Consider the following 17,155-nt stretch of genomic DNA (forward strand, 5'->3'; position numbering starts at 1 on the left):
ACCTCCATCCAGGTTCCTAGGTAGGACAATATCCAATAGGTTTAGAAATGTCTACTCTTCCAAATAATTGGCTGTTTAGTTATTTGCAATACCTGGTAGGAGATGAAGGGAGAAAGCTGTGGTTTTACTCAGAGAGCTGGAGCCCTGGAGGCAGGAAACCGTGTTCTTTCGTTCATTCAATAAACGTGTATTCAGCTCCTCCTGTGGGCACTGGAAATACAGCTTGCAACAAGACAGATGTGGTTTCTGCCCTCATGGAGTATGGTTTATAGTGTGTGTGTGTGTGTGTGTGTGTGTAACAAGAAAAAAAAGGCAAGAAAAAGAAAGATGTAAACAAGGAAATATCCAAAACAATTTGAAATAGCTCTGCGTGGCCTTGGAGCAAATAATACATTATATGTTAATAAAAAAATAAAGAAGAAAAAGCTCTGCGTGGGGTGCTTGGATGGCTCAGTTGGTTAAGCATCTGCCTTCAGCTCAAGTCATGATCTCTCTGACTCCCTGCTCAGCAGGGAGTCTGCTTCTCCTTCTCCCTCTGCACCCCCCACCCCCATGCTCACTCTTTCTCTCAAATAAATAAATAAAATCTTAAAAACAAAAATAGTTCTGTGTGCTACAAAGGGAATGAAATCAGATAGGAGGGATGAAGTGGGGAGGCTGTTAGGTGGGGTGGTCAGGAAAAGCATCTCTAGAAGGTGACCCTTTGGAAGAGAACAGAAGGCTGAGACACTGGCCATGCAGAGTTCTCTGGACAAGGAATATCCAGGAGCATGCTTGATGTGTTTGAGGAACAGCCAAGAGGTGAGAAGGTGGAGTGAAGTGGGGGAGGGGAGTGGATTGGAAATGCCTGGAAAGGCAGGCAGGATCCAGCTCTTATAGGGCCTTGTAGGCCACCTTGTTATCATTCATTTTTCTCTCATTCGTTCATTCAACAGACATTTATTAAGCATCTTCTGTGTCCTAAGATACACGGAGAACCTGCCTCACGTTATAACCTGCGGAGAAACACACAATAAGCAGATAAACAAATATATGAATACAAATACCAGGTACCATAAATATTTGTAAGTGCAGTTTTCCAATAGTTCACCGCCCTTAAGGACAGAGGCACTTGAGACCTAAGAGTAGGGCTTCTCCTGCTGGTGAGGCCGGCAGGACCTGAGAACCCACGCAGCCAAGGACCAGGCCGCCTTCCCTGTCGGCTCTCCTTTCCCCTCCCCTCCCCACCCTCCCCTCAAGATGGCTGACAAAGGCTCAGCAGGGTGGGAGGAAGGAAGGACTGATCAGAGGGTCCAGAGGGGGTGACTGACTGGCTGGTGCAGGGCAGCGCCCAGGTGGCATTGCGGCTGGAGGTGGGGGCAGAGAGGAGACTCCACTGCTGTGTGACTCCAGTGAGGGCCCTTCCCTCTCTGGGCCGCGCATCCAAACCTGTGCGTTCGTGTCCTGCTCAGGGTGGGGGGGCGGGGAAAGGGGGTCCCCGGCGGAGTCCCTGCGTGTGTATATGTGTGTCTCTGTTGGGGGGATGGCGGCTAAGACCCCCATCAGGGCCAGTTAACCGGGTGGGTGATTTAACAGGAGGAGTGGGGGGATAGGAGGCGGTGCCTGTGGAGGAGGGGCGGAGGGGGAGGCTCCGAAGTGATTTCAAATTTCCCTCGTCCCCACCCTTCGTTCCGCCCCCCGCGCCCGGGGCCGGCTCTGAGTGGCTGCGGCGGGGGCGCCCCCGGGTGGGGGCGGGGCGAGCGCCTGGCTGGGGTTACAAGGGGCCTCGGCACCGCCCCCTCCCCACCCACTCTCGCTGCCCCGTCCGGTCTGCGGTACTTCGGCGCAGCAGCCGCCCCCCAGCCCCGCGGCCGCTGCCCGCGTGGACGCTCCGAGCGCCCCCCGACGGACGCAACCGGCCCACTGGCAGGTCGGCGAGCGGGCGGCCGCCGCGCCAGGCCGGCAGCGCGGGGGTTAAGTGGCCCAAGTAAACGTAGTTCGGCGATCGGCGCCGGAGATTCGCGAGCCGAGCACCGTGCTCGGCCGCCCGCCGGCCTCCCGCCAGGCTGTCCCGACCCGCGGCTCGACCGCGGAGCGGCGCCCGAGCCAGGTTCTCGGCAGGTGAGCGCCCGGTGGCCCCGGGGAGGCTCGTCAGTCCGGGGGTCTGGGGACTGGTGGGGGAGGGGGCAGCAGAGGGGTCCCGGGACTGCCAGGAGGGACCCTCTTCCTGGGACGTCCGGGGGAGGCGGCTCCCGTCCGGGTGAAGACCCAGCACTGTAGGGGAGGAGCGGACCCTTGGACCACCTGAGGCAAGAAGGAAAAATGGGAGTGGGGGGGCATGTTCTTGGAGGGGTGGGAGGAATACTCACGCTGTCCAAGATACCGAGGGAAAGAGGTTCCTCCCCAGGGAGGGAGACGGGGGTGGCCTTCTTGGGGTCGAGGCGAGGACTTGTGTCTCCTTCCCTCATTGGGAGGGGTGTCCTTCCTGGCCTCCGCTTCAGAGCGAGCCTCTGAAGGGGGAAAGAGTTCGGCCAGGAAGGTGGGCGTCGGTCCGTTATGACTAGGACCTGTGGGTTTCAGGCGAGGGACGCGTCCGCGCCCCCCACCCCGCCCCCGGGATATAATATTACTAATGCATGTGGGTGCGGGCGGGGTGAGCCAGGGTGTGTGTGCCGGAGGGACGGTCTTTCGGGGTCCTCCCTAGGTGAGCCACCCCGGCGAGGCACGGCGGGGCAGCCTTAGCGCACCTGGCCGGGGAGGAGCCGAGTCGGGGTGGCGCAGTCCTGCCCGGGTCACGCCGCCTGCCCTGGGGGCTCACTTTCCATTTTTCCCCTCTTCCGGGATGGAACTGATCCCACTTCCCCCACTCCGCAAACTGAGGTCTCAATCGCTGTGTAGCACCGCCTCCCAGAAGAACAACTTCCCACCTCTTGTGATTGTTGGAGGGTAGGTGTTGAGTCCCACTTACCAGGAGAAAAAGTGGAGACGGAGAAACACTGGGGTGAACTTAGCAAGTTAGCAGCAGGGAGCCGCTCTTGGGCTCAGGCTTTCCTGCTGGGTTCACTCACCTGTGGCGAAGAAGGGCAGCGGTTTGGGCCCAGCACCAGGCCTGTGCTTCCACCTCCAGCCTGCCTTTCCCCCTTACCTGGGCTGAGAGGCAGAGCCCTGTGGTTCTTTATCCCCCGACCCTGCAAGCTGAAAGGGTTCATGAAGTAAAGACAGTTAAGGACAGAGTATGAATTTTTGCGCCCTCTCAATTCTGGATGCTGGGGGTTTGGGCTGGTGGTAATTTTGCCCAGGACCGATTTTCCTTTTGGGGCCCTCAGGTGGAGGGCCCAGGACCCTGAGCTACCCCTGCATTCCTCTCCCAACACCTGCTGTGGCTTCTTGAGACCATCCCCCACCCCACATTAGGTTGCAAGGCTGCCATGATTTTTCCAGGGTGGAAATGATGGTACTAATGTTATAGGGCTGGTATACAGTAATCAGAGAAAGTCTGCCGCTGTTAGCATCCTTGTGAGAGGTAAGCTGGCTGCCCTCTTTAAGGACATGCATAGGTCTTTTCACATATTTAAATCTGTCACACCAAGTCCATTTCTCTCTGTGTTTAATAGTTACTACATCTGTGAAACAAGAATGCTCTTACTAATAACCCCCAGGTTGTGTAAGAATGAAATGAGTCGATGCATGATTTAACCTTTACCCTCTATGTTCCTTAGATGTCTCAGGGGTATAAGTAGTCCCTACCACACTGGGTTTGGGTGAGGGTTTGATGGGCTAGTGCTTGGCATAGCGGGTGATGAATGTTGACATCTGTATTTAACCAGTAGCCCTTCTTTTTTAGGGGAGCCATTAATGAGAACGGGGCGGGATGGGGTATGAAGGGAGGCACCTCTGCCAGCCCTGCCTATCCTGCCTGACTTCTAGGTACTCTATTCCTCTCAGCTATGAAAGCTTTTCCAAATCATTGTCCTCGATTTGGGAGTTGGCAGGAAGGAACGCCTTTGTTGTCTTTTGAAAGGAGCCAGGGTTTTCTTTTATGGGTTAGGGCCATTTTTACCCCCCCCCCCCAAAAGCACGAGGCTTACCTTGGAGGCATAATTGCAGAGGTGAGTAAGATCCTTTACCTTTTCCCGTTGGGGTGGAGAGGGCCCAGACAAAGGGGTTGGGGGCTGCCTGCATCCTGCTCCTTAGAGCTGCAGTCCCAGCCACACCCCCATTCAAGGCTAGAAGGGGGGGGAGGAGGGTATCTGGGAGCTGCAGGGGGTGAAAGGGAGGTGGGGATGGGGGAGGCTGCTTCCCTTCCTTTTTTTCTAGCCACGTGGGTCTGTGACCCAAAGGGGCCTGTCACCTCTCATTGCAGTCTTAGGGACCTGCTTCAGATTTGGGGTTTGGGCAAGTTCTCCTTTCAGGAAAACTTAACCTTAAGATTCCTTTTGTCTGGGATGCCTGGGTGGCTCAGTTGGTTAAGCATCTGCATTTGGCTCAGGTCATGATCCCCAGGGTCTTGGGTTCAGGTCCAACATCAGGCTCCTTGCTCAGCAGGGAGCCTGCTTCTCAAGCTCTGCCTGCTACTTCCCCTACTTGTGCTCTGACAAATGAATAAATAAAATCTAGAAAAAAAAAAAAAAAGGAAAGGAAAGGATTGGATTCCTTTTCTCAGACCAGCTCTCAAGCCCGCTGTCCTACCCTTCAGGCTCACAGCTTTTTCGATTTCATCAGACCTCGCCCATGATAGGCGTTAGATTTTGTGTTAGATTTTGTGTGTGTGTGTGTGTGTGTTTCTTAAATTGTGAGCTCAGGTTGATTTTCCAGTTTCTTGGTGGACCAAAGAAATGCAGAATTCCTCATTTCATTTGCAAACCATCCTTTTCCTTGTAAAGTGATGGGCAGATTTGTCTCGTTGGGGAGGCTGACCTCTTCCCTCTGTAATTGATGGGACTGAGGTGCTGCGCAGTCCACTTGCTTCTGCACCTTGGTGGTTCCTGCTGTTCAGAAGAATACTGCACCTCCGCTGACATCCTGGGGATGCCATTCCTTCCTCCAGAAGATAGAAAGCCTACTGCAGGTGTTCACATGGACCTATCTGGCTGTGCCGGGAGGAAGTGGCCTGGTGAATGCAGAGGAGGATTGCATTTCTGGAGATGGTCCTTTCAGTCTGTGAAGTGGGTTTAAAGTCCACACCTACCCAGTGTAGTTAGGGCTAAATGGAATCCAGATCCTTTTATTTTAGTTGTTAGTTCACAAAATAGAGGGGGGGGCCTAAGTGCAGTTGACCCTTTAACAATGCCGGGGTTAGGGGCACTGAGCCCCCCCCCCACACCCTGCCCTTGAAAATCCAGTTTAACTTGACCCCCCCCCCCGCAAACTTAATAGCCTACTGTTGACCAGAAACATTGCTGATAAGTCTTTTAACACATTTTGTATGTAACATGTATTCTATAATTTATTCTAAGAATAATCCCTAACTTTTTTTTTTAAAGATTTTATTTATTTATTTGACAGAAATCACAAGTAGGCAGAGAGAGGGAGAAGCAGGCTCCCTGCTGAGCAGAGAGCCAGATGCCAGGCTCCATCCCAGGACCCTGAGAACTGAGCCAAAGGCAGAGGCTTAACCCTCTGAGCCACCCAGGTGCCCCGAATAATACCTAACTTAAGTTTTTAGTATTTTTAGGCTGTGCGGTTCATCTGAGTTTTTTCAAATTGTTGGAAGTCTCCAAAATATTTTTCAATATGTTTACTGAAAAAAAATAATCAACTTAGAAGACACCTGTAATTCAAACCTGCATTGTTCAGGGGCATCTGTATTATGAAAAGCCTGTTACCCTCTGGGTTATATTATCTGTCTGAAGCCACAAAGGGGCTTGGGCATTAGAATCAGGTTTGGATTCATACACTTACTCATTCCATTTTTATAAGTCACTGACTTCATCTCAGTTGTTCCATCTGTACAAGAGGCCAACAATGGTTGGCCAGTTGATGGGGATGTTTAAGGTAGTTGAGTTGCTATAGATTAAAAAATTAAGTAAATGTTGTATGTTATGGGGACCCCTGGCTGGCTTAGTTGGAAGAACATGTGACTCCTTTGATCTCCGGTGGTGAGTTCAAGCCCCACGTTGGGTAGAGAGATTACTTGGGGAAAAAAAAAAACAAACAAAACTGCACTTTTGTAGTAAATGCCCAGATAAATTGAGAAGTGGCTGTTTACTTCTTGAGGGAAACATCCTAGTTATCCAAGTTAGTATTCCTGAGTTTTTTTCCAGGGAAGTAAAGAATGAGGGTGGCCTGTCTAGGGAATTGAAATATTTCAGAAAATGACATTCAAAGAATGAGGCAAGTGAAAATAAAATTTACCATCTTCCAGTGCCAAGAAGAAACTAGTCATCTATAATTTCACAATCCCAAGGTAATCATTGTTTCGCTTTCATTTTGGGGCCCGTGCATTTGCATGTGGACAGGACTGGAAGGCCTTTAATAAGAGAAGGGACCAGAACCCAAGGAGAGGACAGTGGCAAGGAAGGGTGGCACCGTGAGTTCTTAGCACCATCATCACCACTGGGGCTGCCTTGCCAAGCAGCTGGAGGATAGTTTTGGAGAACACAGGAAGAGATTCTCTAGAATCTGCCACCATTGGCTTCTGCTATTTTTTTTCACCAGCTTGCCCGATGAAAGTTGCCTCTCCTTCCCCTTAAGAGATTTTCATTCATTAAAACCTTGCAATCTATGGGCTTTGACTTAGTGCAAACCCCTGCCTGCCCTCTTGACCTTCTGTCTGCTCTAGTTTTGTGTCTCAGGATCAGACTGATTTTCTAGAAAATTGTCTTTTATTTTTTACTAAATTTTTAAAATATTTTGTTTGAGAGAGAGAGCACAAATGGGGTGGTGGGGAGCAGAAGCAGAGGGAAAGGAAGAGGGACAAGCAGACACCTCTCTGACTGCAGATCCTGACTGGACCTTGATCCTGTGACCCTGAGACAAGGCCTGAGCTAGAAAACCCACTGAGCTACCCAGGTACCCCGAAAATTGTCCCACTGAGCTGGGAGCTTGATGTGACAATTCTGGTATCACGACCTGAGCCCAAGGTAGATGTTAACCAAGTGTTAACCAGGCATCCCTCCCTTGTTTTTTTTTTTTTTTACAATTTTTAAAAAAGATTTTATTTATTTATTTGATAGAGATCACAAGTAGGCAGAGAGGCAGGCAGAGAGAGGGAGAAGCACACTCCCCACTGAGCAGAGACCTATGCAGGACTCTATCCTGGGGCCCTGGGGCCATGACCTGAGCTGAAGGCAGAGGCTTTAACCCACTGAGCCACCCAGGTGCCCCATCCTCCCTTTTCAAAAAGATAATTTTAGGGTGCCTGGGTGGCTCAGTCATGATCCCAGAGATCCAGCCCCATGGGACCTCCCTGCTCAGCGGGGAGCCTGCTTATCTCTCCCTCTGCCCCTACTCCACCCACAATTTCAGTTCTCTCAAATAAATAAAATATTTAAAACATTTTTAGAGCATATGTGGGCTAGGGGAGAGGGAAGGAGAGAATCTTCAAGCGGCCTCCCCCATGGATCGGGGAAGCTGATGCAGGTCTGGATCTCAGGACACTCAGATCATGACCTGAGCCAAAATCAAGACTCAACTGACTGCAGGTGCCCCTTCTTCTGTCTTTTAGGTTTTGAAGGAGCTCTTGTCCTAGAAATTCCCCTTGCAGTGGTGTCCTCATCTTGGTTTTTTTTTTTTTTTTTGGATCTTTTATCGCCCTGAAGATATTTCTGGAGTTTAGTTTTCTGTCCCATGTTTGAGTATTCTTTTTTTAATTTTTTTTTACTGTTCTTGTTTTGATCTTCATGATTGAGAAAGACCAAAATTGTCTGAGATTTGAACTGGGGCATTGCTTTGTGGGTCCGTGACTTGGATTTACCTTTGGGCCTCCCAAAATGTGAAGGGTGTTCTCTGTTGTTGGGTCTGTCTGCTTCCCCAGAGCAGAGGGATTTTCCAGTGCCTTACCTGGGAGGTGGAGGCCTGACTTCAGGGGAAGGGGACTGGGCAGTTTTCAGGCTCAGGCAGGTGTCCTCTGTCTCAGTCTTACTGGAGGAGGGGCTGTGGTCTCTAGAACAGTCTGAACTGTTCTTCCCATCCACCCTGCAGCCCCACCTTCTGAGTTTTATCGGGTCTTTTTTTTTTTAAACTTTTTTTTTTTCCTTACGTGGGAGGCAGTGTGCCACAACTGGCTGATAGGGTTTGGAAGATTCTGAGCCAATGCACACAATTTTGTGGGCACACATGGGCAAAATTTTGTCCTATTTCTTGTCCTATGCAAAAGGGTCTCTATAGTTGAAGAAAGAGCAGTGTAGGTTTTGGAGTGGACCAACCTTATTTCGTCTAACAACAACTAGCCTTTCCCCTACCATCCTCCTAAACCAGCTGGAAGCTCCATGAGCCTGGGCTGTCTGGCCTGTGTCACTCAGGATTCTCAGTGCGGAGCATGGCTTCCTGAATCCTACCAGGAATAGCTGTCTGATACATGGGTAAGAGTGGCCTTTCCCTGGGGTGCCTGGGTGGCCCCGTTGGTTAAGGGATTGCCTTTGGCTCAGGTCTTGGTCCTAGTGTCCGGGGATTGAGTCTGCAACAGCCTACTGTTCAGTAGGGAGTTTGCTTCTCCTTCTGTCCCTCTCCCTTCTCAGGCTCTCACTCACTCTCCCACTCACTCAAAGTAAACAAAATCTTAAAAAAAAAAAAAAAATCCAAAACCAAAAAGTGGCCTTTCCCAGTGTCCGGATCTGCCCTAGGATGTTGAGTGTTAAGCTGTAAGCAGAATACAGAGTGATTGCTCAGTATTAACTATGATTATCGCCATTTTCTAAGGCCACACAGCTAAGCAAGGAGTAGAATGCGGATTGATACTGTTAAATTTTTTTGAGAAATTTGTCCCCACCTGGCTTGGACCCACAGAAGTGGCAAGATTGCACCGATGTGCTGCTGGGTTAAGACCCTCCAGAGGACCTCCTTGTGTCCATTACTCTGTCTGCAGACCTGCTTCATTCATGATGGGCAGACCCAAACCCATACCAGGTACTTAGAGCTGGCTTTTAAAGAAGTAGCTTCTGTGAGCTAATGGGCTTTTTCCAAAAGCTAGTTATACTGTGTAATTCTGTTATTTTATAAATCTCATGTTTATTTTATATATATATGTTAAGATTCTTTTTATTTGAGAGAGCGAGTACACGAGTATGGGAGAGAAGCAGGCTCCCTGCTGAGGAGGGAGATGGATGTAGGGCTCAGTCTCAGGACCCTTGGGATCATGACCTGATCTGAAGGCAGATGCTTAACCAGCTGAGCCACCCAGGTGCCCCAGTTTATTTCTTGTGATGAGGACTTCAGGTCTGCTGTCCACAGCTTCCAAATACACAATGCTTTAGTAACCGTGCTGTACATTATCTCACAGGACTGGATGTATAACTGGGAGTTTGTACCTTTTCACCATCTTTACCCATCTCTTCTACTTGCTATCCCATAGCTTTTCTTTGTATTGTGAAAATTTTGTCTTTTTATTTTTAAGATTTTATTTATTTGTTTGACAGAGATCACAAATAGGCAGAGAGGCAGGCAGAGAGAGAGGAGGAAGCAGGTTCCCTGTTGAGCAGTGAGCCCTATGCTGGCCTCCATCCCAGGACCGGGAGATCATGACCTGAGCTGAAGGCAGAGGCTTTAACCCACTGAGCCACCCAGGTGCCCTTGTCTTTCTTTTTAATCGCTACACCCAACGTGGGGCTCAAACTCCGCAACCCTGAGATCAAGAGCTGTGTGTTCTGCCTGAGCCAGCCAGGTGCCTCCGCTCCAATTTTGTCTTTTAAAATACATACAAGGACTTACTGATTATTGTAGAGAGGGTGATACAAGTCCTTCCGTGTTGAATCAGTTAGAAGTGTTGTGTAAATTTATTTGCATGGAGAGTTAGGCTCCCTAGAAAAATCTGGGGCCAGAAGAGGGAAATAGAAAATGAGAAGATGTGCCAACTAAGGGATTTTTAAAGTTTTTATTAGCTTTGTTTCTATACTTTTTGTTTTTTAAAGATTTTATTTATTTGACAGATCACAAGTAGGCAGGCAGGCAGAGAGAGAGAGGGTGAAGCAGGCTCCCTGCTGAGCAGAGAGCATGATGTGGGGCTCAATCCTAGGACCCTCAGGGGCTCTTGGGTAGCTCAGTGGGTTAAAGCCTCTGCCTTCGGCTCAGGTCATGTGGGTTGGGCGCTCTGCTCAGCGGGGAGCCTGCTTCCTCCTTTCTCTCTCTGCTTGCCTCTCTGCCTACTTGTGATCTCTCTCTCTCTCAAATAAATAAATAAAATCTTAAAAAAAAAAAATTTAGGATCCTCAGATCATGACCTGAGTCGAAGGCAGAGGCTTCACCCGCCGAGCACCCAGGTGCCCTCCAACTAAGGGATTTTCAAGACCTCTAAGGAGTCGCATGAAATGTAAGGTTAGCAGGCCAGCCTGGGACATATGAGTGCTACAGTGACTAAAGGGGAAAGCAAGGGATAAATACCAAAAAGAGTAGTAAGCCCAGAAACATTCTACATTCACATGGGAACTTTTTAAAGGAAATGGGGTTGGGACATACGTGTCACTAAAGGTGTTTAAGTTAATTTTCTTTTTTTTTTTTAAAGGTTGGTTGATTTATTTGAGAGTGCACCCCAGTGAGAGCTAGATCTCAGGAGTAGGGGGAGGAGCAGAGGAAGAGGGAGAAGCAGACGACTCATGGAGCAGGGTCAGGAGCAGGGACCCTCACCCCTGGGGATGCAGACGCTTGACTGACAGAGCCACCCAGGGGCCCCAGGTGTTTGGCTTTCTTCATAGGGAAATATACTACCATATATAAGTAATTTTATTTAAAAGATTCATTCATTTATTAGAGCATGAGCAGGGTGAGAGGCAGAGGGCAGAGGTAGACTCCCCACTGAGTGAGGCCTTATGCCAGACTTGATCTCAGGACCCTGGGCTTAACAGACTGAGCCACCCAGGTGCCACTGTAAGTAACTTCAGAGTGACAGAACTTGAATGGCTGTTTTCAAAGGAAGAAATGTTTCTAGGACAGCATCTGACTGTAAAAGTAACACAGGCATATATTGTAGTTCACTCATAAGCTACCTTTCTGAGAGCCCTGACTTTTAACAGTTCCAGAAAGAAACGCTGGGGGAACATGGCTTAATGCATATGTTAACATTAACAACTGAGATTGTGTTATTGTCCAGACTTCACTTGGCATAGCTTCATCTCCTAGTTGGTACCTCGTGCCATTGTCTCTCACTAGCTTCGTGGTATACTTGTATGGGATTTAGCCGGTTGCCTTTGCCAGTGCTGTGTTTGCAGATTTTGCCATGATAAATAGGACCGCGGTGACCATCCTTGCACATAGGTCTTGGTCAGAGCTTTGGCCTGGGTCGATGGCTAGCAGTAGCAGCCTATGTGACAGGATACGGACATGTGGCATTTTGGATCCTGTTGTCGGTTTGCCATCTTAAAGGCTGCCTCTCTGTCCCCACTGCCTCTGGGTGCAGACAGTTGAGATTTAAGGCTTTGGCTGTGACAACAGGAGTAGCCTACTGTGAGGGGCAGCACCAAGGCGGGGATTTTACAGAATACTGGTCTTGTCTTCCATTAACCCCCTAAGGGAGAGGGCACAGGGCTCTCTGGCTCCAGCCTTCTAAGGGACACATGGCCACGGGGGTGGGTATGGTATCTCTGAATCCTCAGCTCCTTATGCTGCCCCACCCATGATTGAGTCAGCGGTGGTTTCCTCTGCACATTTGCACATCACTCCAAGTTTCCCGGAGAACCATAGGGGAAGGGGGCTGAGTGCATTAGTTTATAGGGCAAAAAGCTTGATTGTAAACTCCCATTTAAGTTGCTATGTCTTGTCAGATCTTTAATGTATATTCCTAGTTTTTTCTGTTAAGATTTTATTTTTCAGGAATCTGTGCCTAAAATAGGGCTCAACCCCAAGATCAAAGAGTTGCAGCTGAGCCAGCCAGGCACCCCGGTTTTTCTTTCTCTGTGAATTAGCTAAAGGGTGCTTTTTTTTTTTTTTAATATTTCATTTATTTATTTGACAGAGAGAGATCACAAGCAGGCAGAGAGGCAGGCAGAGAGAGAGGTGGAAGCAGGCTCCCTGCTGAGCAGAGAGCCCGATGTGGGGCTCGATCCCAGGACCCTGAGATCATGACCTGAGCCGAAGGCAGAGGCCTAACCCACTGAGCCACCCAGGTGCCCCCTAAAGGGTGCTTTTATCCAATCCACTGCAGAATATGTAGGTGTTCTGTTACCTTAATGGTAATAGGAGCAATGCTATAAGGATCAGGTTCCTATGGCTAGTATTTTATGCGTGTCTGATTTGACCCGAGTGGATCAGTTGTTTTAGTAATTTCTGATCATTATACCAAGGCCCAGTTTCTACTGTACAGCGACAGTGGTGCAAGCAGCCATGGCCTGGAGGCACTGAGCAATCCACATTCCCTTTTGAATCACCCACGATGAAGGGATGCTTCTCTTGGTGAGGCAGAGCTGGGAAATCTGGCAAGATGGCACACGAAAACGTGGGCGCCCCAGCTTCTCAGGGTTGTGTCCTCTCCTGTGGGATTCCTAACGCCAGCCACCCAGGGAATTAGGTGGGGTCATTTCATTTCACAAATGGTTAAGACTGGGTTTTGAGAAAGACATTGAAGGCATTTTCATTCCAGCTTGTCTGTAAATCTGGCTATTCCCGGAGTTGAGCAAAGATTCCTAAAGATGAGGCAAAGGCCCCGAACTCTGGGAACCTCTTCCCTGCCACCAGCTAGGTGGGCAGCCTCTCTCCAGCCCCCTTAACCTTTTGTGTTTACTGTTTTCCACTTCCTGGGTTACCCTCCTTTCTCTCTTTACCTGGGTGAAGTGTCCCTCCCCAGGCTTCACTATAATACTGTACTTAGCATATTAGTTTTGAAATGTCTTTAAGGTCTGGCTCCTGGGTTAGGCCTAAATCTCCATGACTTAGTCGTCCTGCAAGCCTGGGCAAGGAGCTGCCCATTTGCTTTCTCTCAGGCTTCACTTTACTTACCTGCAAAATGGGGAATCCTGAGCCTAAGCTCTGGCCTTGCATGAGATGCATAGTAATTGCTCAATCACAACTATTTCAGAATCTTGGACAATGGAACAGACCTGAGTGGTTGGGGTGGGGAGGATTCGGTAGCCTAGGTGTCCCTCCCACAGGCTGTAGAGAAGGACTTTCTTGTTTTTTATTTTTTTAAGTTTTTATTTATTTATTTGACAGACACAGCAAGAGAGGGAACACAAACTGGGGGAGTGGTAGAGGGAGAAACCGGTTTCCTGCTGAGCAAGAAGCCTGATGTGGGGCTCGAACCCTGGACCCTGGAATCCTGACCTGAGCCACCCAGGTGCCCCTAGAAGGACTTTTTAAAATAGGGGTGGTGAGAATATCTTTCAACCTCTTGTTCTACTGCACTAAACCTCTATGCCCTGGGGGACTCAGGGTGGGGCTGGGATGACCATGTGGCCCCCTTTACCCACTTCCCCATCATGCCAACCATTCCCCCTTCCTGTATTGTGCATTTAATTAATGCAATTACCATTTACAAGGTGCTGCTGGTGCCCGCTTGGAGGAAATGAATGACCTCACTTCTCCGCTTTATAGCTGCATTGGGGTGAGGGGGTCGAGTCCCTGGGCCTCCTCCCTGAGTCTAATTGGGGGTGCCACCCATCCTTCTGTCTGCCACATTGCATTTGAACACGTCTGACCTGGTTCAGTTGGGACACAGGCACCCTGCACTAATGAGGCAGTGCCTTGCAGGGAGAACCTCACGGGTGAGCCCACCCCACACTGCTGCATTCCCCTAAATCCTGTGCTTGACCCTAGCCTCTGGGAAAGGGTCAGAGTTCACCTCGCATCACGAGGTTAGACCATAACCTCTGGGGAAGGTAAACACCCAGCTGTTTGGTCCTGTCCCTCAGTCCTGAAGTTCTTGTAGCCCCTGGGATGGGTGATGCATTGTTCTTTTTTTTTTTTTTTTTAAGATTTTATTTATTTATTTGACAGATCACAAATAGGCAAAGAAGCAGGCAGAGAGAGGAGGAAGCAGGCTCCCCGCTGAGCAGAGAGCCCGATGTGTGGGGCTCAATCCCAGGACCCTGGGATTATGACCTGAGTCAAAGGCAGAGGCTTTAACCCACTGAGCCACCCAGGCGCCCCGATGCATTGTTCTTAACTTAGAAATCGCGGCTGCCTTGTCTCGGGTACAGCGGTTACACCATGTGCCCTGGACTGCCTAGGCATGAGTCTTGGCACTGCCACCCTATTGGGCAGCTTCATTAATTCATCTGAGCCTGTTGAAAGCAGATTGATAATAGGACCTGCTTCAGGATTGGGCGTGGGTTAAGAGTGGTTTGTACTGTGTGGAGTGAATGGTAGGGACCTGGGAACTATTAATGGCCATGGGTTGGGGAGGCACAGTTCTTAAGCTAGCACAGCGATGACCACTCTGGAAAAATCCCTCTGGAAGGTGCAGCCTCTTTTCAGGGAGGTAACCAAGGCTGCTTAGCCTCCAGCGCTGAAAGATTACACTAGAGAAAGCAGTTGGCCTGTCTTGGGGTCTGTTATCCAAGGAGTGATGGGAAGAGGTGAGGGTGATTGCTGTCCACCATCACATACAGATTTCTGGTGCTAATTTTCTCCTGTTGCCAGGAGTATGTAAGTTGATGTGTTCTTAACTTTTTCGGGATTTGAACACTTGAGGAAGCCACATTGCACAGTTTGTGCATCTGTAAAACAGGGACCACATGTTCTGCATTTCAAGATAAGTGAGTTAATAAAGGTAAAGCACAGAAGTGTTGCATATAGAATAGTAAACACTGAAAAAAATTACTGTATCATTAGGCAAGAGGGTTTGTGTAACTATGTGTTTTTTTTTTTAAAGATTTTATTTATTTATTTGACAGAGATCGATCCCAAGTAGACAGAAAGAGAGAGGTGGAAGCAGGCTCCAAGGGGAGCCTGATGTGGGGCTCGATCCCAGGACCCCAGGATCATGACCTGAGCTGAAGGCAGAGGCTTTTACCCACTGAGCCACCCAGGCACCCTTAACTGTGGTTATTAATTTTGGAGGAGTGTTTTGGGAGGACTCTTCCTGACTTTGACCATGTGGTTTTAAAGTCTGAGTAACCAGGAGGTGTATGGCAGGGGTGGGGAGGGCTTCCAGGCAGAGGAGGGCAGCAGCAACCCATGCTAGGAGGCGGCTTTATTCATCCTCTGTGTAGAGAGTGGTCCAGGTAGAAGGGTCAGGGTGGGAGAGGAACTGCACTGCGTATCAGTGGGCTCAGGCTCCAGACAAAGATGTTGCAGGAAGGCTGCAAGGGAAGCTACTGTCTGTGCAAACCCCAGGGGATGAAGGCTACAGAGAAGGAATTTGTGTAAACTCCCACGATCAAATTATACAATTTGAAGGTGGTTATTTTTGCTGCCCAGGTAGCCCAGGACACTTAGAGTTGGCTGGTTTCATTGCCTGAATCTTCCTCCAGTGCCCATGGGTGCAGTTCCTAGAGGTAGGAGATTTTTCGTGAATGTTGACCTCTGGCTTTGGGAAGGAGCTCTGCTCACAGGTCTGTCTGGTAGACCGCGGAGGAGCTGGCACTGCTGAGGCCCTGGGGTAAGGCCTGAGGTAGTTAATCATTGTCTACTCTGGGCTGCAGGCTCCTCCTGGGCCTGTCTAGGAGGGAGGCTCCTGACTGACAAAGTTAAGGGCTGTCTGAGAGAATCCTGGGCCCTGGAGGAGTGGAAAGTAATGGCCCTCCATTTCAGCCTCTGACCTGCTTGCTATCAGCTTCTGAGGAGAAACCCTGGCTTGCCTGTTCTTCCCTTAAGCTTTTGGGGGGACCCTGCACAGTGACCCACCCTCCCACCCTGTGTTAGGCCACCAGGGTTACTTAGTTCACTGGTTTGCCCTGGGGCAGGCCACTGGGAATTAATTATTACTTTGAAGCAGTTTTCCTGGGATTTTGGCTGCTTGGCCTCACAGGATCTGGCCATAGGTCAGCCAGTCTGTTCTTCTGGGTCAGGGCTTGGCCAGTGAAAGGGGCTGAGAAGCAGTCGATTGGGCTAGGTCAGGTATTCCTCTTTTCCCTGGGGCTGGTGAGATTCCTTTACATGTATTGAGAGAGAACAGACCAGGAAGTGTGAGCCTGCACACCCTGGGCCATGTGAGGGAAAAGACCACACTGGGCTATGGATAAGAATGCATTTAGAACCAGCACAGTGCTCTTTCAACTTGCATATAATCACACAGGGATCTTTTGGAAATGTTGGGGTTGACATAGATCTGGGGCCATGCCTGAGGTTTTGTAGCTCTTAACCATCTCCCAGGTTGGTCCCTGGGTCTTCTGGGAAATAGGGCAGAAGTCTAGCAGCCTCACTACCAGGCCTGGGTGAGGGACAGGTGCAGAGGATGGAATTGGGACCCCAGGTGACATCGTATATCCACTTGGGGGCGCAGCAGTGCAATTCAGACAGAGCCCCCACATCGCCCCCTGGTGGACGTGGTGCTATATCACCTGGCAGTCTGCGACCCTGTAGCCTTGACGATTGATTCTTCTAGAAGGTACCCTGGGTCGGTAGTGCGGATCATCTGGTACTGTGTGGTGAGTCCCAAGATGGGGGGTAGGGCTGGGAGTGCTCAGTGCTGATAAGTAGCTCTTCACTGGGAGAGTTTTTTATCCGGAACAGTAGGGTGCGGTGCCAAGTAGCTCTGGAGCAGTTTGGGGGAAACTAAGGGATGAGAATCTGGGGGCCTACCCAGTACCTAGGCTCCTTTTTTACCTTAGCCTCACCTCTTGGATGTGAATTCTTGACCTGGGAGATTAACCTGGTATGTCTGTCAGTTTTCTTTTTCTATAAAACGCGCCTACGATCACATTTTGAGGAGGAATAAATGAAAGGTGCAGGTTCTTGCAGCCAACATATGTTGCAGGCCAGGTCAAAGGTCACAGGGCCCTTGAACCCATCAGGGAAGACCTGGCCTGACCTGGTGGTCTTAGCCGAATAGCCTGGAGATGATGCAGTTACCAGGAGGGGCAGCAGTGGCAAGATGACAGCCCAGAGGTGGGGCGAGGCTGGAGCAGGTAGGGAGCATTCCCCTTGTTAA

At 49.8% G+C, this 17,155-nt stretch overlaps 1 protein-coding gene across 18 annotated transcripts in view; it reads left to right on the forward strand.

Annotated features, from left to right (window-relative positions):
• Positions 1 to 1,728: 1,728 nt before the first annotated feature.
• The window catches only part of DNMT3B (DNA methyltransferase 3 beta), a 41,400-nt gene continuing 25,973 nt past the window's right edge, over positions 1,729 to 17,155 (forward strand). For 7 of the 18 annotated variants that reach the window (XR_014315712.1, XM_082745932.1, XM_082745933.1 and 4 more), the window contains exon 1: positions 1,791 to 2,100. The gene's annotated coding sequence lies outside the window, so the exon portion shown is untranslated. The other 11 variants (XR_014315714.1, XM_082745947.1, XM_082745938.1 and 8 more) reach the window with 8 other exon arrangements.

The sequence above is a fragment of the Mustela nivalis genome (assembly GCF_964662115.1).
Source record: "Mustela nivalis genome assembly, chromosome: 8".
NCBI lineage: Eukaryota > Metazoa > Chordata > Mammalia > Carnivora > Mustelidae > Mustela > Mustela nivalis.